This window comes from Eublepharis macularius, chromosome 2 (assembly GCF_028583425.1).
Source record: "Eublepharis macularius isolate TG4126 chromosome 2, MPM_Emac_v1.0, whole genome shotgun sequence".
NCBI lineage: Eukaryota > Metazoa > Chordata > Lepidosauria > Squamata > Eublepharidae > Eublepharis > Eublepharis macularius.
This window is the reverse complement of record NC_072791.1, coordinates 190,158,996-190,185,824: the sequence shown is the minus strand read 5'-3', so window position 1 is coordinate 190,185,824 and position 26,829 is coordinate 190,158,996. Positions and strand designations below refer to the sequence as shown.

The following is a 26,829-nucleotide window of genomic DNA, read 5'->3' as shown; positions in this document are numbered from 1 at the left end:
AGAACAATGTAAGCCACTTTGGGTCCCCACTGGGGACACAAAGGTGGGGTATAAATGAAAAAATAAATCTATGCGGTGTCTGCCCAACTAAAGGGAGAGCAGTTGCAGGAGGGGACTCGAAGCCACTTCTTAGGAACTCCCTGGCACGTACTCATTCCAGGGCTTCTACACTATTTCTTCTTTCCCTCCTCCTGGCATCCTCCATATGCTCACCTTTCCCTACATCCTTTTTTCCTTCAGACCTACTAAACAATTTACCTTCTATCTCCCCCACCCCCAATTTTGATCTATATTTCTTAATTTATTTCATTTATACCCTGCCTTTCTCTTCAAAGGGGACCCAAAGCAGCTTACATCATGCTCCTTATCTCCATATTGTCCACACAACAAGCCTGAGAGGTAGGTTAAGCTGAGTGTGTATGACTGGATCAAAGTTGCCTGGTGAGTTTCTTACTTTAATGGTACTGCTCAATTGGCTAACAAGCCTTGAGCAATGCCACACTAAATACTGCAACAAACACATTTTTAAATGGTCTAACATTTACTACACTTAAAATTCTTTAAACTTAATTACACCAGCAAAAAACCTGGCAACTGCCCAGTGAACTTCTACAGCAGAGTGGTAATTTGAACTTGGGCCTCCCACATCCTACTTGAAAATTCTAACCACTGTGCTACACTGGCTTTGGGCATGGGTGGGGGTTGCTGTTGAACAGTAACAAGCAGTCAGGTCTGGGTGAGTCATGCAAGACAGCTGGTATCAATTTGCCTAGTGATTGCTGATGGTCCTGGCCCATCTGAATCCTCCCTCGAACGTCCAAACAATCCTGGAAGGTGCCCTGCCTTCCCCCCTTTCCTTTTACTGAAAAAAAACAATCCTGGAAAACTGGCTAAACTGTTATGGTTTCTAAGCAACTGCCACTAAGGGCATCTGGTTAAAGCTAAGAGTGCTGCTTTTATCATTTTGGGTTTTTTAAACCCCCAATGTATTTTTTCAGATTTTTCAGCAAACCTTGTGCATTTTTCAGGTGTGCAGGAAGATCTGGCTCATCTGTTCATGGCTCCAGTCTCTAGATTTACATATCCGAAGATCAGGGTCATTTGGCTATTAGTATATAAACGTTACTACTGACATGGAACAGTTTACAACTCATATCTATATGAAAGCAACAAAAACAATTTCCTCAGCTGAGTTCACTCTACCTGTGTTACTGTTAACAAAATCTAGCTAGTTCAGATTTTAAATTTTCATTCGCAATATACTACACCATTAGAGACAAATGCCCACCTCCTGCAATTCAGTGGATTGAGGACCTTACGATCTTATCAACATTTGAATGTATGGCATATTGACAACTGTGTATGATGAACTTATTTTCAGATATTTGAAAACCTTTTGTAGCTTATGTATAAGCCCGCTACCATTGTTGTCTTACTTTTATCTATTCTTTGTAAGGTCTGTATCTTTTATAAATATATATATATATATATATATATATATATATATATATATATATATATATATATATATATATATATATATATATATATATATATATAAAATTGACATGGAACACTCTGCAAACTATCATATCTATATGAATGCAACAAAACCCATTTTCTTAACTGAATTTACTCTACCTGTGGTAGCATTAATGAAATTTGGCTATGTTTCAGATTCTAGATTTTTATATGCAATATAATTAAACTACAGCCAGGTCCTTACCAGTCACTGAACCTAGGCTGATCTATTTCCTCCAATTAGATTGAATCAACGTTCTTGCTCTTTGCAAATATTCTATAAATAAATCTGTCAAACTACTACATTTTCCTACATATGTATTGACAGAAACAACATCCTTGTTTAACTTCTGAATAGTCATTTTATGGGACAGTGCACAAATGTCTATTTATTTAAAACATTCATATCTCCATTCAGCTAATCCTCACACTTAGGCGAACATACAACTGCTTTAAGCTTTTCCAAGCATTCATGAAGTTCAGTTTGTATCTCAAAAAATATCATTAGGACACAGGCACAATGTAGATTTTAAAAGTTGGGCTCTCCATGTACTCTCACACAGCTTGTGGAGTAGAAGTTTCACATGAGAGAGGGTAAGAGGATATTTAGATGGTAGAAACACCCTATTTTTATGGGAAAATAGGGAGTCAGAAACCCACCAACAGAGCTAAGGCTTGCATATGTGCACCACCCTCATGCCATTAGGGAATAGAGAGGTGTAAAGGTACTAACCATCAGGAAGCCAAGCTAGAAGAAAGATCCTTTCAGTTTTCAGAGAGTATGCTCAAGATCATGGGACAAGACACTGGGCTCTGAAAAAGGCTTTTCTTTTAATGTCATCCCCCCTCCTCCTTTATTCACAAGGTCTCAACTTGTCCTTGTTTATTCCAAAATCAGAAAGGAGACTCTTCAAAAATTTGATAAACTTCACATTAAACTTCAACAGTTTTCAACAATTTTGGTCTAAACATTTCTTTACTATTATTATGCCTCTCTTCTCTCTTACTGGCCTTCGCTATTAAAACCTGAAAAGAGAATTGTGCAAGTTTAATAGTTTTAGCAGCACCTACACAAATGGCTCAATGAAGAGATGGATTTTTCAGACTGTACATTTTTTTTTCTTTTAAGTAACTCAGTCCTTGGCAAAAATTTGTTTGGATCTAGAAGCCAGCCCAGACTTTTTTTAAGGCTTTGGGCTTTTGTATTTTCATGACCAAACAGAAATACGTATTGCGACCACAAAACCTAATCCTAACCACTGTTTCACGTAATTTTATTAGAGCTGTGACAAAAGTACGGTAGTATGGTAGCTTTGCTCATATGAACAGGGCCTTCTGTAGGTGCCACCTTGCACATGGGCAAAATCATCAGCTGCCCATACATGCTTCTCTGTGGAGGCCATCACTTTATGGAATGGCCTATCTGAAGATGTTAGAAAAGCTCCCACTCTCCTGGCTTTCCACAAACAATGCAAATCTGAATTATTCAAGGGGTCTTTTTTATAGGAAGGCTCTACCGTAAGGAAGTGGTCTTGGGGATGCCTCAGTAGAGGGATAGGGACCATAGATATTACTACTATGTACTACCTGTTGCTTTGGGTATGATCCTACTGGGTAGCTCTATATTATTTAATGTATCAGTCTTGGAATGGCTTATGCTCTGTTTCAGCATTTCTTCAACTCTGTATTAGATTTCTGCCGGTTTTAAATCTTTGCAAATTTGCATTTGTAGACCCTACTCAAAATGTGTAATCCACTGACAGCTGCTGTAGCACACTGGTTAAGTGGTTTGGCTTCGAATCAGCACTCTACTGGTTTGAATCCCACTACATGGGCCTCGGGTAAGCCACTCCTTTCAGCCTCAGCTCCCATCTGTATTGTGGGGATAATAACACTAACTTGTTCACCACTCTGAGTGAGGCATTAATCTGTCTAGAAGAGCAGTACATAAGTGCAGTTATTATTACTTATTATCTTCAATCTCAGTGAGAAAGGCGGATTATAAATAACGTAAATCATAACATAGTAGCTTCCTGCTAGATATTGTATTTGCTTAGCCATACCCTTTGTCAATTCAACTCCTTATTTATAGTGCTTTTTCAAGACATAATGAAGAGCATATGAACAGAAACTGAATGTGGGGCAGGGTACAAAACTATGCTGGAAAAGGTGAGGTGTGGAGGTGGCTGTTAACCAGCATATTAACTATTAAGATGAGAGATGCTGGTGTTCCACCTTCCTGCAAGTCATTCCCTTTAACCTAGATTGTATTTATAGTTCTTTGCAGTGTGGGAAAGATTCTCTGTACATTCCCAAGAGTACTCTATTCACCTGTCTGCAGGACTGGCACTGAGAGCAAGGCTTATCTTTAAATTCATTTAGAATTTCTCCAAAAAGCATCCTGTTGAGACATTGTTTAGGAATCAAGACCCTCTCAGTGCTTGTTCTTATGGGGGCCCAAGCATCACAGCTTTAAATCTTCTCTTAATCCTTTAGCTCTAATCTCCAACGTTAGGCAAGGTGAGGCCTGATGCTTGACAGGTATAATTGACTGGTGAAGCATTCTGCACATGCACAGCAGCAAGATGGTTTGCAACCTATGATCAGAAGCAGGTTGCAGGCTGAGCGAGCCTGGGTGCTTGCTTACATGGCCCAGCCTACTCCTGAGACAAATTCCTCACTGCAAACAAGCAAATAACAAACAAACAAAAGAATAGCATTCATTCAACATTTCTGACTTGCAGCAGCCATGCTAACCCCCTGATGCCATCCTTAAGCTTCAGCACTGGAAAATTTCTTCAGTGCTCTCTCTATACCTCAGTTCCCCATCTTTTCTTTTCGTCCGGCTTCATTCTTTTGGCCACCTTTCTTAGGTTACCTGTATTCTTTGCCCACTATGCAACTCTCTACCAGCATCATTGACTTCAGTCTCCATAGCCACTAGTTTCCCTACCTTTTGGAGCCTTTTCTTAGCCTCATGTTATCTCTTGTGTGAGATTGTAACCTCAGCCAATCTAACCATTTCCCCTTTCTTCACAGAAGCTGGACTGCAAACTGCTTTGTTCCGTGAGCTACCATACTTGCTCAGCCAATCAGAAGTTTCTACCACAAGCTCACTGTTAGTTTATTTCAATTCTGAAGTACAAAGTTTCAGTTACAGATCATACATTTATATTCAGTGCATTTATAAATATATCAGGCACATGATAAATCTGTTAGTGGGCTAAAAGGCTTTGTTCCGATCCCCATTGTAACAAAGTGATAAATGGAATTTATGTACTGCCCTCAAAAGATGTAATCTCTGAAACTTCAGAAAGGGATCAGAAAGTTAGCACTGCCAGCTTAGGCTAGCACATTCCTCCGATTTAAAAGTTCATAATTCAAATCACTCCAAATGTCACTTACGTATTTTACTGAATTAAGAGAGTTGCATCACTACCTTAAGCAAAGGAAAACACTTTATCACTATTAAATCAGCTTGTTTACTTTAGCCATCTCTCAGTTAAGTCCTTTCTCCCCCTCTCTGTGGTTTATATCATGCATGCCCTCTTCTCTCCCTCATCTGCATCTCTTCATCTCTCTCTGAATCCTATCTTCCCTCATAGTGCACTCCCTTCTCGTTCAGCACCACAAATTTGCACCCTCATCTTTTTCTGTTTCTTGCTCATTGGTCTCTAAGAAGCCTCTAGACACCCAAGAGTATCCCTGAACTCCCATTTCTTTCACACCCATTTTCACTGCCTTCCTCCAGATTTACAAATAAGCAAACTGGGAACATGCCTAGGCCTCATAGCTGGGGAAGGGTTGCACTTAATAATAATCTCCATGAATTTATCTTAATAACAAACTACTGCAATAATCATGCAGAACAGAAGAAGCCCTTGCTAGTGAATGAGTTTCACAATTAAAAAGTCTTTAACCTTCCTGCAAACTAAAGAATTTGAAATTAGAAATTACTGTCGGCCAATTCATGGTATGCTTCATGCAAGAAGGTAGGCTAATTTAATCTGGGTTTATAAAATAAGTGTGCTCACAAATCTCTCTCCTTCCATCTATATTAGCTGGTCCTTATCCATAGGCATCAACTGCTCCATTTCTCCATACTTCTGTGCTTGCTGTATTACAAACTGTGGACATATCACATTTTTTTTACATTTACAGGTTTCTTTACATCACGTTACTCTGTTTTTTTCTTTTTGTACCCCTGCTTTTCTCTTTCATGACCCAGAAGTCTCTGTACCCCATTGGAAGTTTGCTGGATGACCTTGGGCCAGTCATACACTCTCATGCTAATCTACCTCACAAGATTGTTATGAGGATCAATTGAAGAAGAGGAGAACAATGAAAGCCCCTTTGAGTTCCTGCTGGAGAGAAAGGTGGGGTATAAATGAAATAAGTAAAGGTGAGGTATAAATGAAAGAAATAAATAGTTACCAGCTACCCTTGGAGATCACACCAACTTCTGACTGCCAGTAATCTCACTGAAGCTTTTAGCTACATCCCCTTTAGTCAAAAAGAATCCATGAGCCATTGTGAGAAGTATCAGAAATACCACTTCCAAGCTGCAAGCCTATATAGTAATATAAAGCATCGATCTAGTCTTCCAAATGATTTGCTTTATTATTCCTTGTAGGTTCAAAAAGGATCACCATTCTGAAGATATATGGGTGTTATATTAAATAAGAATTCCTCCCCCTGCTACAGCCACCCAGTAAAAGTATAATCATACCCAGAAAACCAGTTTGCCTGCATATATAGCAACGATTATGTTTTAAAGATGGCATAATAGTTATTTAAATGCATAAAATAAATGGGTTCAAAATACAGATAACATGTCCCTTTAAAACTGCTCTAATGCCAGCAACAGGCCACACAAAAAGGAAGCAAAGTGTAAGGGAAGAACATAACACAGTCCTTTCTCAACCTCCTGCCCCCTCAGGATATGCCAGCAAGGAAATCCTGCTAGGAAAAGAAAAACAATTACAAGCAGCAATCATTGTTGGGTTTATTAAGCTTGTAGTAGTCAGACCAGATCATAGGGATCACTAGAATCAAAACACCATTTGCCATACCATGGAACATCACAAGTGTTCCTTCAGAAAACATTTCTCCTTTCAAGACAGGGACCACCTGATTGGATGGCTCTTACAAACCTTGTTTTGCTATCACTTTCCTCAAGCATTCTTGAAGAGAGACTACAACGGGAGAGCAGGGACTTGCTGTATTACTTGAAAAATAGTACCTAGACAATGAAAAGAGACTGCCACTTAAAATAAAACAGCAGGGAAATGAATTGATGACATCAGGAAGAGGTAAAACTTCTGGTTACGAGCCAGAGAAATAGCGAGGAGGGGATTAAGAATCCATAAGATCCGGCATTAAATGGGGAGAAAATTATATATAATGGGACTTGAGAGTGTTTGTAGTGGCTACATATATGTAAAGCAGGGGAGGGGATGGATAAGCTTCAGACTACACTGCAGCTAAGAGCATTTGGGGAGCTGCTATGGGTATATGTACATATATTTATGAAGGGGTTACTGTGCTTAAGTATTTTGGTAACCACTGTAGCATAGCAGCCTTCAGATGCCAGCCCCTCCGCTCCATTATTAAAATACATTTCAATGTAAATCATCAGCACCCTTTATTCAGAAGGAGGACAACACAGTCCACTGCTCGACATGTAATTATTAAAAGTCATCTATTCAAAAACACTAATCCTTCTTCAGAGGCATGATGCGAATTCATCTGCTATTAAACCTGAGATGCTAGGGAGTCACTCAGGAAACTTCAAAATTTTGAATATAAACATCGTTCCAGAATACTATGCAAAGGAATGTACCCAAACACCAGTAAGACTGCATAGACATGCTGCCCGCAATAAATGTGTCGGGATTTATGTTTATTTAATGTTTCATACTGGTAGGCAAACTGGAAATGTTTTCAAGTAAAAAGCACACTTCTCCCATGAAAAACCATTCAGCATAGATTGCAGACCTGTTCAAGCCTCATGAATGTAAAGTACTTCATCAGAGTACCAGGAATATCTATGTTGGTGCAGAGTACAGTATAAATTTTAAAATGCTTATGAGCAGATGCCTTTCCGCCAAGTCTAATAGCCAAATCATGATGTCCTATTTACAAAAACTGCCCCAGACATGTCAGGACAACATTTAATGTGATATACTCTGGACTGGCTTGGCAGCTGCCACTACAATTTCTTTAACTAAAGACTATAATTAATTCCTTTCATCTGGCAGTAAAAAAAAATCAAACAGAAAACAACTACTTTTATATCATGTTCAGGCATGCACCTTATTCCTTTTTCACCTACAGCTCAACTATTGTACTCAAAGCTTTCCTATTGCTCCCCCCCACCCTCAACCTCTCAGCCCAAGCACCCCCCACCCTTCACAAATATCAAGTTAAATGGCTTTGGCAGCTTGAATAGATGAACAGACCTAATAACACGGTACTACTAAACATAAATCTAGGGAAAGACGTGTTGGCAATTGTTGTGTCCTGCTGCTTTTCTGTGTCTTTTCAATTGGTAATTGACACGCCCAGCAATTTAACAGTACCAGACCGTTCCCTCTGTCCCATCTCTAGTAAAACACTGCTCTCTCTGTTCTTTTTCTGATTGGCACAATAGGGGTATATATGCAGTTCAGTACTGAGGATAAGCAGTTCTCTTTTCAAAATATTTATTTGACATAATAAAAAGAAGCACTTCTCTCTCTGTCTCTCTAATAAGAAAGCCCCATATCAAGACATCTCCAAGTTGTGTTTCTGACCACAGAAAGGAATGCAAAAGAAATATGCTGAAAGACATTCTTAAGTGACATACAGATTTACCACATTTCCCTCTGGCCTGTCTTTCCCCCATTTTCTACCTCACTGCTATCACCACTACTCATTTTCCATAGTTCTGCACTGAAACATCTAATAAGATGCTAACCAGAATGCTGCCTGAATGAGAAGTTGGCCCAGAAAGTAGAGGGAGGGAAAAAAATCAATCCCCAGCACTGCTCAATGGGGGCATGCCAAAGCCATGATCATCACATGGTTCCTTCAGAACTGTTCTCCAAGAAAAACAACGTGATGAAGAATCTAACCTGATCCTGTGTAAATGCCATGCTCAGTACAGGTACTGCTCCCACACTCTCTCTGCAGTACAGAGAATCTTGCTCACTTGCCGCTGGTTAGATGGTCTGGTGACCTTTGGCTGTTAGAGAACTGGGCAAGGAAGGATCTGTTGCAACGGGCTTCCAAGGCATGCCACGCATTCCTGCACTATCTAAGAGCTCCAGGAACAAACAGCGTGTCCCCCTCCCACACACAGACACACACCTGCCTTCTCATTCGCCCAGAGCGCGAACAGCTTCCGTCCACACACACCACCGTCTGTCGCACTCCTGGAACATGCAGCCAAAACCAGGCAGCCAATGCTGCTGCTCTCTCCCTCTTCCCTACAGGGCTTGGGTGACTATGGAAGGGTAGTAGCTTCAGAAAAAGAGCTACAGGCTTTACATGGATTCACTGTGCCAGCCAAGTTGCCAGTATCTTTAACAAGCAAGTGGAGAGATTGGGGGGCGGGGGTTGAAACAAAATGGGGCAAAGATGAGTGAAGGTAGATTGCAAGTAAAGGGAGAAGGATTTAGAAGTCCAGAGAAGATGAGCCAAATAAGAGGATGGGGCGGGGGGGGGCTTTAAGGAGAGGCTGAAAAAGCAGGAAGGAATTTCTGTAATATAGCAATGGGGAAGGCAGAGATGAAGGAACAGTCAGATAATTGCAATGGTTTTAGAGACATGCAAAAGACAGGGAAGAGGATTGAAAAGGCTTATGCAGACAGAAGGGATGTTCAGTTTTATTAGGGCTCTAGGAATGGGAGAAGTGCAGGGAAAAAAACTGAAAAGCAATAGTGTTGGACAAAGCATAAGAAAGCTTGGTCTGAATCACTCATCCTGATGAGAGGCCGACGCCAAGAGGAGAGCAATTAATTTAAGGAAACGTTTGGAGAGATGAAGGACATTAGGCAGAGCTCACAAGAGAGAGCACGAGGAGGGTTAATGAAAGGGAATCAGGGTGCCCTGCCGACAGAGTTTTTAAGGGAGGAAGGAAGCATCTGAGGCACTGGAGAAAACCTAGCAAGGCAAATGAAGTAGATTAAGTCAATGGTGACTGGTCGGGAACGGCATTTCTTGGAGAAAACGTTACTGGGAAAGCATATAAGAAATGCAGGAAACCAGACAGAGGCAGGTAATAAAGAGGAGGAAATCTGCATACGGGAAGTTGCTAAAAGGATAAGGGAAGGATATTTAGGTGGAGCCTGTTTGGAAGAATGAGAGAAACTGTTGGGATAGGAACAGCGCTCCAAAGATCAATCTTTTGGGGAAGAAAAATAACTCGGCCTCTGTTGTTTAGGGGGGAAAGGAAAATCCAAACGGGAAAGGTTACTTAGAGGGTAAATATGCCAATGTTTGGGGAGGGGGGAAGGAGACGAGCAAGCGAAAGGCAGGCTAAAAGGGGGGGGGCAATGGAATCAACATTATCACGGGAGGGGCTGCTTGTGGAGGCAGATTTTCGGGACAGGGGAGGCAGATCCGCTTCGTGAGGGAAAGGCGGAGAGCGAGCAGGTAAGGCAGGGAAACGCACCGGACAGTTCTGAAGCGGGGGATGCGCAGAGGAGGGGCGGCCCGTTTTCCCGGGACAGGGAAGGGAGTCCCTTCCCCGCTCTACCCCCCCTGACCCGCGCGCAGCTCCTTTCGCGTCCTCCTCCTCCTCCGAGCCTGGAAAGGGGACCGCGGACCTGCACTCACCGCGGGCGCTGCGTCTCGGCAGGCGCGGAGGGGCCGCAGCCACCCCGCTGGGAAGGGGCCCTACCCCGGGCTGTCCATGGTCGCGGGGATAACGTGCCACCGCCGAGCAGCACAAGCGCTGCCGCCTCCCTCGCAGGCTCTCCGCTCCCTTCTTCCCGCCCCTTCCACCTCCCCCTCCCTCCCCTCCTCTGACGTCGGCAGGGCGCCCTGCCCTGCGCCTCGCCCCCATTGGAAGATCCTGCCTCCGAAGGCGCGCCCATTGGCCATCGGCTGCTGTTAAACCGGCCAATGGCGGCGCCAACGGCGGTTGCTAGGGTTACCGATGCTGTGAAGAGCCCGGCGGTGTGGAAGGGAGCTGCAGTGCCTTCGCGCCCAGGGGGGTGTTGTCGGGGTGGGTATGTTTGCGGCAGATCCGGCAGGGTTCGTGGGGGGTGGGGGGCTGCCCGTGCTGGAAATGGGGGGCGAGGGGGCGGCGGCGGCTGTGGGGTGCCTTGGAGTGCATTCGTGGCCCCATCCTCCTGGACGTTTTGGTCAAAAGTAATCCCCGCTCTTACTTCCAGGAAAAGTGTGTTGAAAATTATAGCTTCTTTCCTCTTTCTCTTAAACAGAGACGTAAACAGGTCTCTATATATGTGTGTGTGTGTGTGCATATATATATATATATATATATATATATATATATATATATATATATATATTCTTAATCCTTCAGAATACATTTATTCAGTGTGCACATTTTAAAACAAATCTTCCATCCTTGTTGGAAAAGATAATCGGGCAATAAGATGCAGCGTTACGGTTTTTCCCCCCTCATAGCTTGCTATTGGCATTGTGGGTAACTTTTTAATTCACGTAGGAATACTTTTTGGGATGAATGTGGACTAACTACTTTTTGGAAAGACTTATGTAGACAGAAGTGGTGTTCAGTTTTACTAAGAATGGGAGAAGTGCAGAGGAAAAAACACTGAAAAGCAATACAGTAGGACAAAGCATAAAAAAAGCTTGGTCTGAATCGCTTATCCTGACAAGAGGCCCAAGAGGGGAGCAATTAATTTAAGGAAATGTTTGGCTGGTTGAAGGATGTTAGGCAAGCCTCGCCAAAACAGAGTACAAGGAAGGTTAGAAAGAGGGAATCATGGTGCCCTACTGACAGAGTTTTTAAGGCATTTGAGGTACTGGAGAAAATCTAGCAAGGCAAATGAAGTAGATTAAATAAATATTGTCAGGTAGGGAATGGCATTTCTTTGGGAAAATGTTACTGGGAAAACATATAAGGAATGCAGGAAAACAGATTGTACCAGAGACAGGTAATAAAGAGGAGGAAATCTGCATAAGGGGAGTTGCTAAGGGAAGAATAGTGAAAGCCCCTTTGGAACAATGAGATAAACTGTTGGGATAGGAAGAGTGCTCAGAAGATCAATCTTTTGGGGATAAGTAACTTGGCTTGGCTTGTTTAGAGGGAAAAGGGAAATCCAAATGGGAAAGGTTACATAGAGGGTAAATATGCCTGTTTGGGCAGGGGAGACAGACCTTTACAAGCGAGCAAGCAAAAGGCAGGCTAAAAAGCAAACAAAAGGCCAAATGGTAGCAACATTACCATTGGAAGGGCTGTTTGTGGAGGCAGATCAGTGAGAACTTAATGCGGGAAAGGCAGAGAGCGAGATGATTTTAAACAGAATTCATATGGTTTATATACTGGAACAAAAGAAAAAGATGGTCATATTATAGATCATGTTGTAATCTACAGACAGCACCAAAACTATAACACACCCACCTCTCTGTGGCGCTGCCGGGATGCAAAAATGTCATATGAAAGCACAGATCCTCGTGGATCCTCTGGATGTTTACATGGGGTCACCCAGAACTCACTATACAATCTAATATCATCTCCATTGCCACAGACTGAACCACAAAAATCATGCAGACATCACTTTGTGGTGGTGCCATGATGCAAAAACATGGTTTGAAAGCACAGATCCTCATGGATCCTCAGGATTTTTACATGGGGTCACTGAAAACTCACCATACAATCCCATTTCATGTCCATAGCCACAGATTGCACTACAAAAATCACCCTTCCGATGCTTCCTAGGGATGTCATGGCACCAAAACATATTTCAAAAGCACGGATCCTCAAGGATCCTCTGGATTTTTATACTGTGTCACCCAAAACTCACCATACAATCCAATATCATTTCCATAGCCACAAACTGTTGTTTGTGGGGGCGGTGCCATGTCGGCCTCCCACCTTTGGGGTGGGGAAGGTTTTCCCCACCACTGCACCTTGTTAATTTGTTTTATTATTTGTATATTGATTTTAGTTTTTGTTTTTATCGATTTTGACTGTTCACCGCCCAGAGCCCCTGGGATGGGCAGTATATAAATTGAATAAATAAATAAATAAACTGGACCAACCAAATCATGCCTCCCTTGGTCCATAGGGATGCCATGGTACAACATGGTTGTACCAACATGGTTCCAAACATGGAGCCCATTTTTACATGGGGTCACTCCAAACTCACCATATAATCCCATGTTATGTCCATACCCACAGAGTAGATGACAAAAATCACACACTCAGCACCACTATGGTGAAAAAATGTGGTTTGAAGGGAAGGATCCTCATGGATCCTCTGGATTTTAAAAAGGGGTCACCCAAAACTCACCATGCAATCCCATATCATGTTCATAGCCACAGACTGGACCACAAAAATCATTCTTCCACTGGTTCGTAGGGATGCCACATCTAAAAACATGGTTCCAAGGGACAAAACCTCATATATCCTCTGGATTTTTATATGGGGTCAGCCCAAACTTACCATACAATCCAATAACATTTCTATAACCACAGAGTGGACCACAAAAATCACACACACACCACTTCTTGGGGCTGCCATGGTGCAAAAACATGGTTGGAAAGCATGGATCTTCACAGATGCTCTGGATTTTTGCCTAGGGCCACCCAAAACTCACCATTCAATCCCATATTATGTCCATAGCCACAGCTTGGACCACTAATACCATATATCAACTCCTTTGTGGTGCTACCACAGCAGAAAAACATAAATCCAAGGCATGGATCCTCATGAATCCTAATGATTTTTACATGGGGTCACTCAAAATGAACCATTCAGTCAGATCATGTCCATAGCCACAGATCAAACCACAAATATCAGACATTAATTGCTTTGTGGCTTTGCCACTCAAGAAAAACCTGGATCCAATGCATGGATCCTCAGCAGTGTTACATGTGTTTACCCCAAACTCATTATACAATTATGTATCATACCCATAGCCACAGACTGAACCACAGATATCAGGATCTGCCACTTCGGAGTGTCTCCACAGCACAAATAGATGGATCCAAAGCACAGGTCTTCAAAGATCAGGATTAGGGGTGTACAGCAAAAACAAAATGAAATAGTTAGTAATTGGATCCTGTTGTCTGGAATATCATAAATGTTCCATGTTCCTGATATTTGGGTCCCATTCACTATTTGAGTCCAGTTTTTTCAGGAAATCCTAAATTGGCTGTTATTCCCTATGGAGCAAACTATTTGGGAGGTTGGAGGAGTCCTTTTTCAAGTGAACTCCACTAAAAATGCAGGGATCCTAATCCTTATCCACTAAAGACTCTCCAAGTTTCAAGAAGTTTGGACCGAGGGGTCCAATTCTATGGGCACCTGAACAAGCTGCCCCCAGCCACTTTCTCTTGTTTCCTAGGGGGAGGGTGCATTTCAAGACTTTCTCCAGGGCTAAGATACCTTAACTAAACACACTGGACACACCCTGGCCAAAAGCTAGTCCCAATGCAATGTAAACCAAGAAAGCCCAACATAACCAATGCCAAACCAGAGAATCTAGCCAGAACCAAACTGAAGCAAGGGATACTGTTGCAAGCCCAATAGAACCAGGTTCAGTCAATAATGCTAGGAAGAACCCAGGGCCAATGTGGGAACACCCTAGAACAGAACCAAATACCAACATCAACCATCCAGCAGAACCACCAACCTGGCCAAGCTCTGCCAATACTAGCAAACAAATACACACAAATATACGATCCTTCTCACAGAGAAGGCCTCCGAAAGTGAGAGGGATAATTTTGGGTAACCCAAGTTCTCCACTGTCTGCAGTGTGCACTCCCTACACTGTCAGTCACTGGCTCGGAGGAGCCTTGAGACAGAATTGCAGAAGCTGCCCATCACCATCGACCTTCCTGTTCCCTCCCACCCCTGCAAAGAAGAAAGTTAACAGCACAGAACAACACAACAACATTCAGTAGCTTCTTTTGGAGTTAGATCAAGATGGGTAGCTGTGGTTGTCTGTAGCAGTGGAAAAGGGCAAGAGTCCAGTAGCACCTATAAGACTAACAAAATATGTGGTAGGGTATGGACTTTCGCAAGCCACAGCTCACTTCTTCAGAAGTGGCTCACGAAAGCTCATACCCTACCACTAATTTTGTTACTCTTATGGGTACTACTGGACTCTTGCTCTTTTGGGGTGTTTCTGTGGGTTTGCTTCTGCTTGTTTTAATTTAACATTTTGGTATGTACATGCAGTCAGTTTCTCTTCTTTCTCTAACATCTCTCTGAATCTTCCTGTTCTAGTGGTAAGAAGACAACATTTTTGGTGCTGTTTTTCTTAATTTTTTTACACAGAATTGTTGCAAGGTCTAAGGAGTGTGTTTGTTGGGATGGTAATGTTTATGGTGGGCAGAAGATTCCAAGTTGGAATGTACATTTTATAGTGTACCAAGTGGATAAAGTGTTCTTCTGCCTAAGTTTAACTCTGGGAAGAATGCTTTTCCCTGCCTCCTGAACACAGAATGACAGGGGATGCAGGCACAAGGTGTGTGCTCACTTCACTCATTCTGAAAGTCCAGAGTCAGGAAACTGAAGAACAGCAAAATGACCTTCAGGAAGACTAATGGGTCAGCTCTACAGGAGAGCAGGCAGGGCATGAGAGGAGCCTTTGAACCATGAGAGGCTGTCAACAGAGTAGCATGGTATGCACAGAAATGTGAGATGAGTAGGAGCTTGCGTTCAGCATGTGCATGGGAGAGAGCGAGTGAAGTTTACACTCAAAGTTTTGGTTAAGCTTTAGAAAAGACACGAGAGTTCTTTATTGTAAGAACTCCATACTGGATAGGAAAGAGGACAGGCAGATCCTTGTCTAGGTATCTAGTCTAAGGGTGGCAGTGGATGGCAGGACATCCATGATCCAAGATGGAGAGTAAGGGCATAGTATGTGATAAAGAGTAGAAGGTGTTATGAATAAGAAGTCCTGAGAATAGCTATCTACACAGCAAAGGAATACTGCCAGGCCAGTAAAAAGCAAAGGGTAAACAGATCCCTGAGTCCATGAATCTCTACCTTTCTAACTCATTGGCTTGTCCCCTGCTGAAACCTGAGTAAAGGGACAGTATTAGTGCTCCTCTTTTTACACAGACTGCCTCTCTCACGGCCCTGTAACTTGGAGGACAGGTGGTATACTAATTGCAGGGCTTTGACAGGTAGTCCCTGACTATTGCCTCCCCCAAATCCTGTCTCACGTGCCTCGCATTCCCAGAGGGGCTGAGTCCCTCCCGGATCTTCACCACCACCATCTTCATGGACATCTTGGGAGTGGCCATGGGGGGACCTTGCCAAAAAGAGGTGGTGTGGAGGCCAGCAGAGCAGGTATCCCCCTCCTCTTCCTCTGCGGCAGAGTATCTCTCCTGGCCTACATACACTACACCCGCTCAGAAAGCTTGCATCTCAAGCTGCTGAACTTCCCCACCCACTTGACGATGCTGCCCTTGATGCATGGGTTGCACATGGTTGCCAAGATGTCCAACTTGTTCTTGGTGAAAGATTGCAGCCAGGACTTGATTCCCTTGATGCCTTCTCATGAGTGCATGCACTGCTGGAACAAAGCCCACACATCCTGTGCCTGGATCCAGAAAGGAGGCTCTCTTCCCTTCAAGCATCTGATCAGAGAAATTGCCATACCAAGGGTTGCCCTTAGAGAAAAAAAAATCCAAGTGATCTGGATCCAGGTTTCAAGGTTACAAAAAATCTGTAATCTCTAAAATCCGGGTCAGATTCTCTAATCCAAATTTATCCGACATTACTCCCTATGGGGAAAACTGTCTGAGGAACTTGAGGGCATTTCCCAAGGGGAATAAAGGAAATTCCACAGGGAACCTATTTCTTCCTGTCCACTAAAGAACCCCCCCTCCAAGTTTCAGGAAGATTAAATCCAAGGGCCCCATTCTGTGTGTCCATGAACAAGGTGCCCCCAGCCAAACTCCATTGTTTTCTATGGGGAAAACATTTCCAAGGCTTTACAGGCAAAGGAAAACTTCAGCAAAAGCAAACCTCGGTCAAAAGCTAGTCCCAAGTGCAAGTCCCACTCTCAATGCAAGCTGAATCAACAAAACTGAACAGAACCAAAGGGGCCCAATGTCAAACCAGAGTATCCAAATGTCAAACCAGAGAATCTCTCTCTCTTTTTTAATTTTTATTGGTGAGTTTATATTTCATGTTTAATACATACATTCCCATCATATCTAATTTACTCTAACCCCCCCTTCCTCCCCCCTCCTTATCGACTTCCAACAGCTTTCCAACCCTTAACCCTTCTTATTACTTAACTTGACTTCACTTATATTCTTCTATAACACATATATCGTAATATCTTTTACTCTAAGCATGTTCAAATTGTTTTATATATATACTATATTAAAATCACTAATCCACCAATGTATCCATTTTACTCTTCCTTGCTTAAACTCTATATTCTAAGTAAGATTTGCTTAAACATAATACTAGCTTAGATTGTAATAATTAAATTCCCCCTTAATGGTAAAGTCGCTTATCTCTTCTATTTACAACATCACATTTTAATAGTTCTCAAACTGCCACAGTTCTCCCTTCACATCCCATTTTTTTCTAAGTATTGTTTCAATTTCCCCCAATCAGCAATAAATTGTCCTGGATCAAGATCTTTAAGTTTTCTTGTCATTTTGTCCATCTCCACCATGTACAGCAATTTATAAATCCAATCTTCTATAGTTGGTATTTCTTGTATTTTCCATTTCTGCGCGTACAAAAGTCTTGCTGCTGTGGTCATGTAAAATAACAATGTTCTGTACTGCACTGGAACACCTTCCATTCCCAAGTTCAGTAGCAACAATTCTGGGTTCTTATTTATTTGGATTTGTAAAATTTCATTACTTGCTTCAATTATATCTCCCCAGTATTGCTTAGCTACCTCACAAGTCCACCACATATGATATAGTGACCCTTCGTGCTTTTTACATTTCCAACATTTGTCTGACATGTTAGTGTTTCCTAGCGCAATCTTCTTTGGTGTTAAATACCATCTATAGATCATTTTGTATACATTCTCTTTAATGTTCGTACAAGTTGAAATCTTCAATGTGTTTTTCCACAGGTGCTCCCACGCCTCCATTGTTATTTCTTTATTGAAATTTACTGCCCACTTCACCATCTGGACTTTTACTATTTCATCCTCCGTATGCCATTTTAGAAGTACTTTATAAATCTTTGAAAATTTTTTTTTGCCTTCTTGTAATATCACTTCTTCTAATTCTGAGTTTTCCATTCTTATTCCTCCTTTTAAACAGTCCGAATTGAAAAGATCTCTGATCTGTCTATATTGAAACCATCCATAACAAGGAGACAGCTCTTCTTCTGTCTTTATTCTTATTGTTGAATATTGTATTTGTATTATCTCCTTGTAAGTCAAACGTTGCTGTTCATTGTCGACAGTTCTCGGATCTATTACTTCATACGGAACCACCCATGAAGGAATTCCATCTTCCAAATAAACCTTATACTTCTTCCAGATTGTGAAGAGGCTTCTTCGAATGTAGTGGTGCAAAAACATAGAGTCTGCTTTAACTTTATCGTACCACAGATAGGCATGCCATCCAAACAACTTTTTGTGTCCCTCCAAAGCCAGCAATTTACGGTTTTTTAATGTTATCCAATCTTTTAGACAAATTGCTTCATAGTATAGTCTTATATTGGGCAGTTGCAAACCACCTCTTTCCTTCGCATCCTGTAATACTTTCATTTTCACACGTGGTTTTTTGCCTGCCCACACAAAGTCTGAAATTTTCCTTTGCCATTTGTCATATTGTTTAGAGTCTCGGATAATTGGGATTGTTTGCAACAAGAACATCACACGTGGTAGAACATTCATCTTTACTGCTGCTATTCTTCCCAACCATGATAAATTCAGTTTGTTCCATTTTATCAAGTCTCTCTCTATTTGTATCCACAATTTCTCATAGTTATTTTTAAATAGATCTATGTTTTTCGCAGTCAGTTCAATACCAAGATATTTTACTTTATTAGTTACCTCACAATCCGTTATCTCCATTAGTTCTTGCTGCTTCTGCTTGGTCATGTTTTTACATAGTATCTTCGACTTCTTTTTATTCACATAAAATCCAGCCAAATCTCCGAACTCCTTTATTTTGTCTATTATTTTAGGCATATTCTCAATTGGATTGTCTACTATTAACGTTATATCATCCGCAAATGCTCTGACCTTGTAGGAAAATTCCTTTATTTTTATGCCTCGAATTGTATCATCCTGTCGTATTTGAATCATCAGTATTTTCAAGATCAAAATGAACAACAATGGAGACAGAGGGCAGCCCTGTCTTGTACCTTTGCTTATTTTCAGCTTTTTAGTTAAGTCGTCATTCACTACAATCGCTGCACTTTGGTCTCTATAAATTTCTTTAACTGCTTGTATGAACTTTGCTCCCATTTGCAGCTTTTCCATAGTGGCTAACATAAAATCCCAGTTCAGATTGTCAAATGCTTTTTCTGCGTCCACGAAAAAGAAACCAACCTCCCTATCACAGTGCTTATCATAGTATTCAATAGCATTTATTATTGTCCTTAAATTGTCTTTAATTTGTCTATTAGGTAAAAATCCGGCCTGCTCTTCTGCAATAAATTCCAACAGCCATCCCTTTATCCTTTCCGCCAAAACTTTTGCAAATATTTTATAGTCATTGTTCAGCAACGAAATTTTCCGATAATTTTTAACATTGGTCAGATCCTGTCCATCTTTCGGAATCAGTGATATGTTAGCTTCGTTCCATGAATCGGGAATCTTATGGCCTTGCATAATTTCATTCATTACCTCTCTCAAAAAAGGTGCCAATTCGCTAGCCATCATTTTGTAAAACTTTGCCGTCAGTCCATCTGGTCCCGGTGCTTTCCCTAATTTCGTAGATTGGATGGCCTCTTTTATTTCTTCCTCTGTCACTTCCCTATTTAATTTTTCTTTCCATTCCTCTGACATCGTTGGAAGTTTCATTCTTTCCAAATACTCCGCTATTGAATCTCTATTCACGTCTTTTTTCTGGTACAGTTTTGCATAAAATTTATAGAAAGCTCTACTAATAGCTGGTTGGTCCAATAATGTTCTGTCTTCCTCTCGTATTTTAATTATGGTTTTCTTCTCTTTTTTCTTTTTTAATTGCCAAGCTAGATATTTGCCAAGTTTATTTGCACCTTCAAATGTTTTTTGATTCATTTTTTTCAAGTTCCACTCCAACTCTTTGTTATTCATTGCCGTCAATTGCTCCTGCAATATTTTTATATCCTGATATATACGTTTCTTCCCTGGTCTTTTCTTAAATTGTATCTCTTTGGCTTTAATTTTTTTGGTTATTTCCTTTCTTTTTTCTTCTTTTCTCCTTCTGTCCCTTGCATTCAAGTCCATCAATATTCCCCTTATTACAGCTTTGTAAGTGTCCCATACCTTATGAGTTGACACATCCTTATTTAAATTGTATTGTATAAAGAACTTGGTCTCCTTTCGTAGCAACGCCATGTTATCTTCTATCTGCAGCAAGTCTTCATTTATTCTCCATCCTCTTCTTTTAGTATTTTTTCCAAATCTCCACATGATAGGATTGTGATCTGAGCCTACCTTAGGCATTATCTCCACATCTCTAGTCCACAACATTAGTTCTTTGGAAGCCCAGATCATATCAATTCTTGATAGAGTAGCATGCCTCGCAGAATAAAAGGTGTATTGTCTGTTTTTTGGATTTTGTCTCCTCCATACATCTTCCAGACTTTCGTGTTCCTTAATCGCAAAAAACGACTTTGGCAAAAGTCCTCTTTTTTTTGTGCAATTTTAGATTTCTTATCTTCTTCCAAGTTTGTAACTCCATTGAAGTCGCCTGCCAGAATTATTTGATCATAGGTCAGCTCATCGAATTGTTTTTGTAAATCCTTGAAAAAGTTTTCTTTCGCGCCATTGGGTGCATAAATTCCAATCACCAAGGTCTTCTTCGAGTTCCAAATTATTTCCACTGCTAAATATCTAGCTTCTGCATCACTTAAAATTAATTTTGGCTGCAGTTCCTCCTTTATATACAACGCAACTCCTCTCTTCTTCTTTTTGGAGGCTGCAGCAAATTCATTTCCAAGCTTTACAAATTTCAAATACTTTAAATCCTGCTTTCTGATATGTGTCTCTTGGAGACATGCTATATTACATTTTTGTTTTAAAAGCCAGTGGAAAATAGCCTTATGCTTACAAGGTGAATTTAGTCCATTTACATTCCAAGATATTATTTTACACTCCATGATCACATTCTTGTACTTTTTGGTAAGTCCTTTTCATTGTCCCTAATAAAGTTTTCCATCTCGTGACCCGACCTGATATTTCTCCTTACTCCACCAAATTCGAATGCCAATCTTTCTGGTGTCAAACCAGAGAATCTCAATGTCAAACCAAGGAACCACAATGAAAATTCCCTTGTTACTGAAGCAAGGGGGGGAGGCTTGCTCCCCCCAGGGTCCAATTCTATGGGCCCCTAAGGAAGGTGCCCTCAGCCACTCTCTATTATTCCCCATGGGAAAAAACTATCTGGGGGCCATCTGCAAGGGCAGGGGGTGGTATTTTTCTAACAAACTCCACCAAATTTTCAGGGAACGTATTTTTGACTGTCCTATTAAGACCATCCAAGATCATGAATATTGGACCCCGGGTCCAGCCACTCCATAATTTCCTATGGGGTAAAAGTCAAAGTTGATTTCCACTGCAGAAACACACTGATGCAAGGCTGTCATGGCAAAGGCACATGCGACTTCCACACCAGAAAGCTCAACAGAACCAAACTGAAGCCACCACACTACCCAAGTGCCTTCTGAGCAAGCTGCCCAGCCACTCTCCATTGTTCCCTATGGCAGGAAAGTTTCCAAGCTGGTGCTTGGTGGCATAAACACACTGAATCAAGGCTGGCATGGCCAAGGCACGCTCCCTAATGCAAGCTCATAAATGAAGAAAAATAAAGAAAAACTAAAAAGCCTCAGCCCAGCATAAAAACACAGGTCATAAAAACAGTCTACAGACAATGGTTGTTGGGGGTTTTCCGGGCTGTATTGCCGTGGTCTTGGCATTGTAGTTCCTGACGTTTCGCCAGCAGCTGTGGCTGGCATCTTCAGAGGTGTAGCACCAAAAGACTTTTTGGTGCTACACCTCTGAAGATGCCAGCCACAGCTGCTGGCGAAACGTCAGGAACTACAATGCCAAGACCACGGCAATACAGCCCGGAAAACCCCCAACAACCATCGTTCTCCGGCCGTGAAAGCCTTCGACAATACAGTCTACAGACAGCTTAAAATAACATTTGCCCAGCTAAAACAGTGTTTAAAAAATCAACACCTTCATTAAAAGCCTGGATGGATTTTGGCCCGGCACCTAAAAAGAAAGCAACATAGGGAAGCCTCAAAGGGAAGGGCATTCAAGCTGTGTCTGTGACGGTGCTTCTGAAGGCGGGGACATGGAGAGCTGGGCTTGTGAGGCAGATCTTAATTGGCAGCTGTAGAGTATAGGAGGAGAGGGTCCTTTCTGTTCCCTGGCCCCAAGCCATTTAAGGCGTTAAAGGTAAGAACTGGCTGTTTGGATTGTGTCCTGAAACAATAGGCAGTCAGCACAGCTCTTTCTGATCCTTGTATCCTGTGGCTGACGATACATTGACTGCTGTGTTTTGGACATGAAGAAATTTCTGGACCATTTTCAAAGGCAGCCTACACTAAGTGCATTACAGTAATTGAACCTGGATGTAAAGACATGTGCATTAATGCTGAAGCACCATCTAGTGTGCGTGCTCTCATTACACATGGTACAGCTTGGAAGGTTTGTTTTGAATAGTTAAGTATGAGAATTTGTTAAAGTAAAACACATTCTTTGTTCTTCAGTCACAGTCAGACCTAGACAGTGGCTGTGTTCATTCTTTTTGGTTATCTAAGCACAAAATGCCAATGTGCTGCTTTCCCACATCCCCCTGATAATTGCCTAGCAAAATACTAATGTTGCTGAATGTGAGTTGCAGCTGTTCCGTAGTAAGTACAACTCTATCTATTGTGAGATTAAAGCTTATGAATGTTTAATATATTGCTTTAAAAAAGGAAATTTGTGGTCCATTTATGAACACATCCTGCTTCAGAAGCTAGAGCAAGAGTGGTTATTACAGAATAAATAAATACAGGGCCCAGCAGGCAGAGAACAGCCTTCAGCAATGCCTAGGAAGGGGTGCTGGTATACAGATAAAGAGTGTTACAAGAATGGCTTGTCTTTCAGTCTGTGGAATGTTGGGAGGCATGTGATGTGACACAAGGTTTGGAGTTGAGAATATTTATTTATTTAGGAGACTCGTAGGCCATGAGGCAGCTAACAAAGTAAAAAAAAAGCACAATAAAAGCATGTAACATAAAATCATTAAAAAACAATAAAAACTTACCAATGAATGTCTTTCACCTGCAGTAATGCAATTTTATGGTACTCCAGGCTGGAAGACTCCCACGCACCTGGTTGCCTAAATATTTGATGCAAGTACTGAAGAACTTATCTTGCAGCAATGAACAAGGCTGGCGTCTAACAAATGGAAGAGAATAAGCTCATGCTGCAACTTGCTGCAACAAAAGTTTCTTTAAGGTTGAGTCTACAGTAGCAGTGGCTCTACTGTCCATGTTTGTGTGGAAGGATTAGTGGATCTTGGACCTCATGAATCCACGAATCTAATTGAAAATCAAGTGTGCTCAGCTCTTTTGTCACATACTTTTGTAGAACTGGTCTGGTTTTTGAGTTGGGTGTGAGGAAGTCTCCTGTACAAAAGCTCTCTTTTCACCTGTCTAGAATGCCTATCTTCCCATTTATGAAATTAAAAGTGATGTATGTAGGATTACTGGGCACTGACAAGACCCAGACTTTCAGCGCAATCCTGGGGAATGGGGGAAGCTCTGCACAGATTCTTTGCCAGCACCCACCTATGGTGGCTGGACATGAGTGCAACCCTAGCCTAAGTCCCAGTGTTGGCACTCTGGGGGTCGAGGCATGAGTTAGTTGGCTCCCTAAGCCATTTTAGCCTTGGGAATGTTCCCCAGCAGCAGCAGAAAGTGATGCCATGAAAAATAACAGCACAGTCCATGGGCGCCCATTGTATGCAAAAAGCCAACCTTTCCCTGCACCTGGCCCCATCCAAGTGGCCTGGCAGAGCATAAGACAGTGACTACCACAGGGACCAATCTACTCTCAGCCCTGTGGCAGCTGAGCCCCCTCCATAACACCAATCAGCTTCCTGGGAGCCCTACATAACTTCTGCCCGGAGTGCCCATGACCCCAGGTAAGTAGGGAGGCTGCTGGAGGCTCTATCTGAGAGCCCCCTGCTGTGGGGACTTAAAACATGAGGCAGGAGAGGGGGCTCATGGTGGCGGGGCAAGGGTGCATGGGGAGAATTTTGCAAAATCTGGGGGTGTCCCTCGCTCTCTCATGTAGGAGGACAGTCATGGCCGGAGTGTCCAACTAACAACTACCACCCAAATTCCCTTGCAGGTTAGCTGTCTCCTGAGTCTCCTGAGTCCCAGCTTGAGGAGAGGTGAGGGCACACCAACAGGTAAGAAGGAGCTGAGAAGGCAGCTGCCCAGCTCACGCATTCACATTGGCCTCTTTTCTCCCCTCACCTGCCTCCCCAATCACTGGCTTCTGCGGTCAAGTCCCACCTGAGGGGTGCAGCCCATGGAGTCATGCCCAAGGAGTTATGCTCAATGGAGCTGTATCAGGGGTGGGGGGTGGGGGCTCTAAGCAGCCTGTGGCAGGGCTCTGCTCAAACTCCCTTGGCTGGGCGTCCCCTTGAGCAGAGGAGAGTACACTGGGCAGTCACGTTCAGAAGGTGAGTGAGGATGATCCTGGAAGGTGGCCAGTCCCTGTGCTGTGCACACACATGCACCAGAGTGAACCCCCCTATCCTGGGGGCCCCTCTGTGAGAGGCAGCCAGCATGGGTTCTTTTCACCAGTAAGAGTGGCTGTCCATCATTCCCCCATTCTGACCAGGAGTATTAACCAAGGACTACTGAAGAGAAAGAAGCGATGGGGGTAGTCGTGCCCCCTTGATCAGTGCTTCCATGTGGAATGTCCATCTGGGGAGGAGGAAGCACACATGTGGTGCTGCAGTCTCGCACCAGCTCCCTAGCAACATTTTCAGGGTTAACAATCCTAACTGAACCAGACTGGGCAGTCTGAAGGCTGCCCGAGCAGGATGAGCCCCCTGCTTGCAATCTCCCCACCCATCATCTCGGGGTGGGGGGCTTCAGGGTTGCAGCGAGCGGCCCTTCCACCCTGGCACAGGGATGCTGGCCAGGAGCTTGGGGAGTCCCAGGTGGCCATGGAGGCCTCTGCAGCACGGTTCCTCAAGGGGATCTCCTCAGCAGGGCATGATCAAGATTGGATCTTGCCCCCTTATCTGCATAGAGAGATCTTTTTGAGGTGGAATGGGGCAGAGGCAACAGGCGGATCACTCCCTTGCACCCACATGGGCATGGATGGCCAGCCCTATCTGGCAGACCATGCAATGCCAGCACTGGGAGAATGTTGCTGGACTGCAGGCACTGTGGCCATGGTGCGATGGAGGTGTCAGTGGGCAGCAGGGATTGCAACCCATGTATTGCTTGCCACTCGAGCACCTGTCAGGGGGGCTATGCATCTATTATGTGGTTGCCAGGGGAATGGCGAGACAGGTGCTCTTGTCAGCGACCTCACCATCCCCTGCCGGACTTGGCCACTGGCATAGCTTTCCTGCCAAAGTCCTTTGGGAGTAGAATAGCGGCACTGCAGTTATACGGGTGCTGGTGGGCCAACAGGCCTCATGTTTGCACTGCCCATTTGGTTTTATGTGTGTATGTATGATTTGGGACCTGTGATATACAGGTATAACAACAAGTGGCTGTAAATAAAAATGGCCAGACCATTTATTTATTTTTCGGAGTGGTTGCCAGAGTTGCCCTTTTTGATGGATTTCAAAGGGTTTAGGCATGCCTAACTTCTCAAAGCATGTGACTGCAGCATTCTGATCCTATGTATACTTTCCCGCTAGTGCAAACACCACTGACCACAGTGAGATTTCTGCATCTAGATGATAGTGCTCATCTGGAATGCCCTAAAATGATAGCCTTTTGGGAATGAAGCCACTGAGGCTTGAGAGGTAGAAATCAAAGAGTAAAAAGAACCTGGTAGCCTATGAAGATTTTTTCCCAATAAATTAATGGCGTACGTGTCTGTTTGTCTGATAAAAGCTTCCTACCTGAAGTCCTATTTTTTATTTGAGGATGGAACAATACTTTTAAGAGGCTTGATGTTTGCAAGTGCATATATAATAGGTATTTTAGAATACACTGGAAGGAGCTGAAGTAATAATGTTTAAAAATCCCAGCAAGGCTTCCAGGCTGTATCGGTGGAAAAACACATCTTAAGGTATTGATCAGGAAAAAAATACTTTTCATTCTTGTATGGGTATGTGGGTTTTTTGTTGTTTGCCATACACATTTTTAGATTTATATGCTACTGTTGTACCTGGGATTTTCCTACAGTCCTTTAAGAAATCTTTCCTTAGGAAATTTTCCAAGCAGTTATTTTAAAACAAATCACAGCTTGTGGAGTCTTTCTCCTAGTATGTGGGGCTGATGACAAGAACAGACAAAAAAACTCATTCCTGACTAATTGACAGTAAGATTAGATATCTTACAGCCCCTCTAGGATCAAAATGGGGTGTGATAAACTTAGGAAGTGAGGCTTTGCAGACTGGCAGTGCAGTCCTAAGCAGAAGTGCACCCTTCTAAGTCCTTTGCAGTCAGTGAACTTAGAAGTGTATAACTCTGTTTGGGACAGCACTGTTAGGAAGAAATCCTAAGCAGGTCTACTCAGTAGTAAGGCCCATGTTATTTAAAATGGGACTCATTTTCAGGAAAGTATATTTAGAATTGTTGCCTCTCGGTGGTACACATATTCTAAAGCACTTATGAAATACTGTATCTTACACTGCAAATGTGAATAAGAAAAAATACTGATATTAAGGGCATAATGGGTATCCAGTGTGTACCAGTGCATTTTCAAAATTCTAGGTTTATAGATTGTTATAAATGTTTGTCACTTTTAAATACAACCCATGGT

The 26,829-nt window shown here is 42.5% G+C and overlaps 2 protein-coding genes across 5 annotated transcripts in view; one reads left to right on the top strand and one right to left on the bottom strand.

Annotated features, from left to right (window-relative positions):
- Positions 1-10,477, bottom strand: part of PKP4 (plakophilin 4) — a 169,679-nt gene extending 159,202 nt beyond the window's left edge. For all 4 annotated transcript variants that reach the window (XM_054972413.1, XM_054972415.1, XM_054972414.1 and 1 more), the window contains exon 1: positions 10,342-10,477. The gene's annotated coding sequence lies outside the window, so the exon portion shown is untranslated. The remainder of the gene's footprint in view (positions 1-10,341) is intronic.
- Positions 10,478-10,685: 208 nt separating this feature from the next.
- Positions 10,686-26,829, top strand: part of CCDC148 (coiled-coil domain containing 148) — a 164,965-nt gene continuing 148,821 nt past the window's right edge. The window contains exons 1-2 of the mRNA XM_054972437.1: positions 10,686-10,732; positions 24,220-24,280. The gene's annotated coding sequence lies outside the window, so the exon portion shown is untranslated. The remainder of the gene's footprint in view (positions 10,733-24,219; positions 24,281-26,829) is intronic.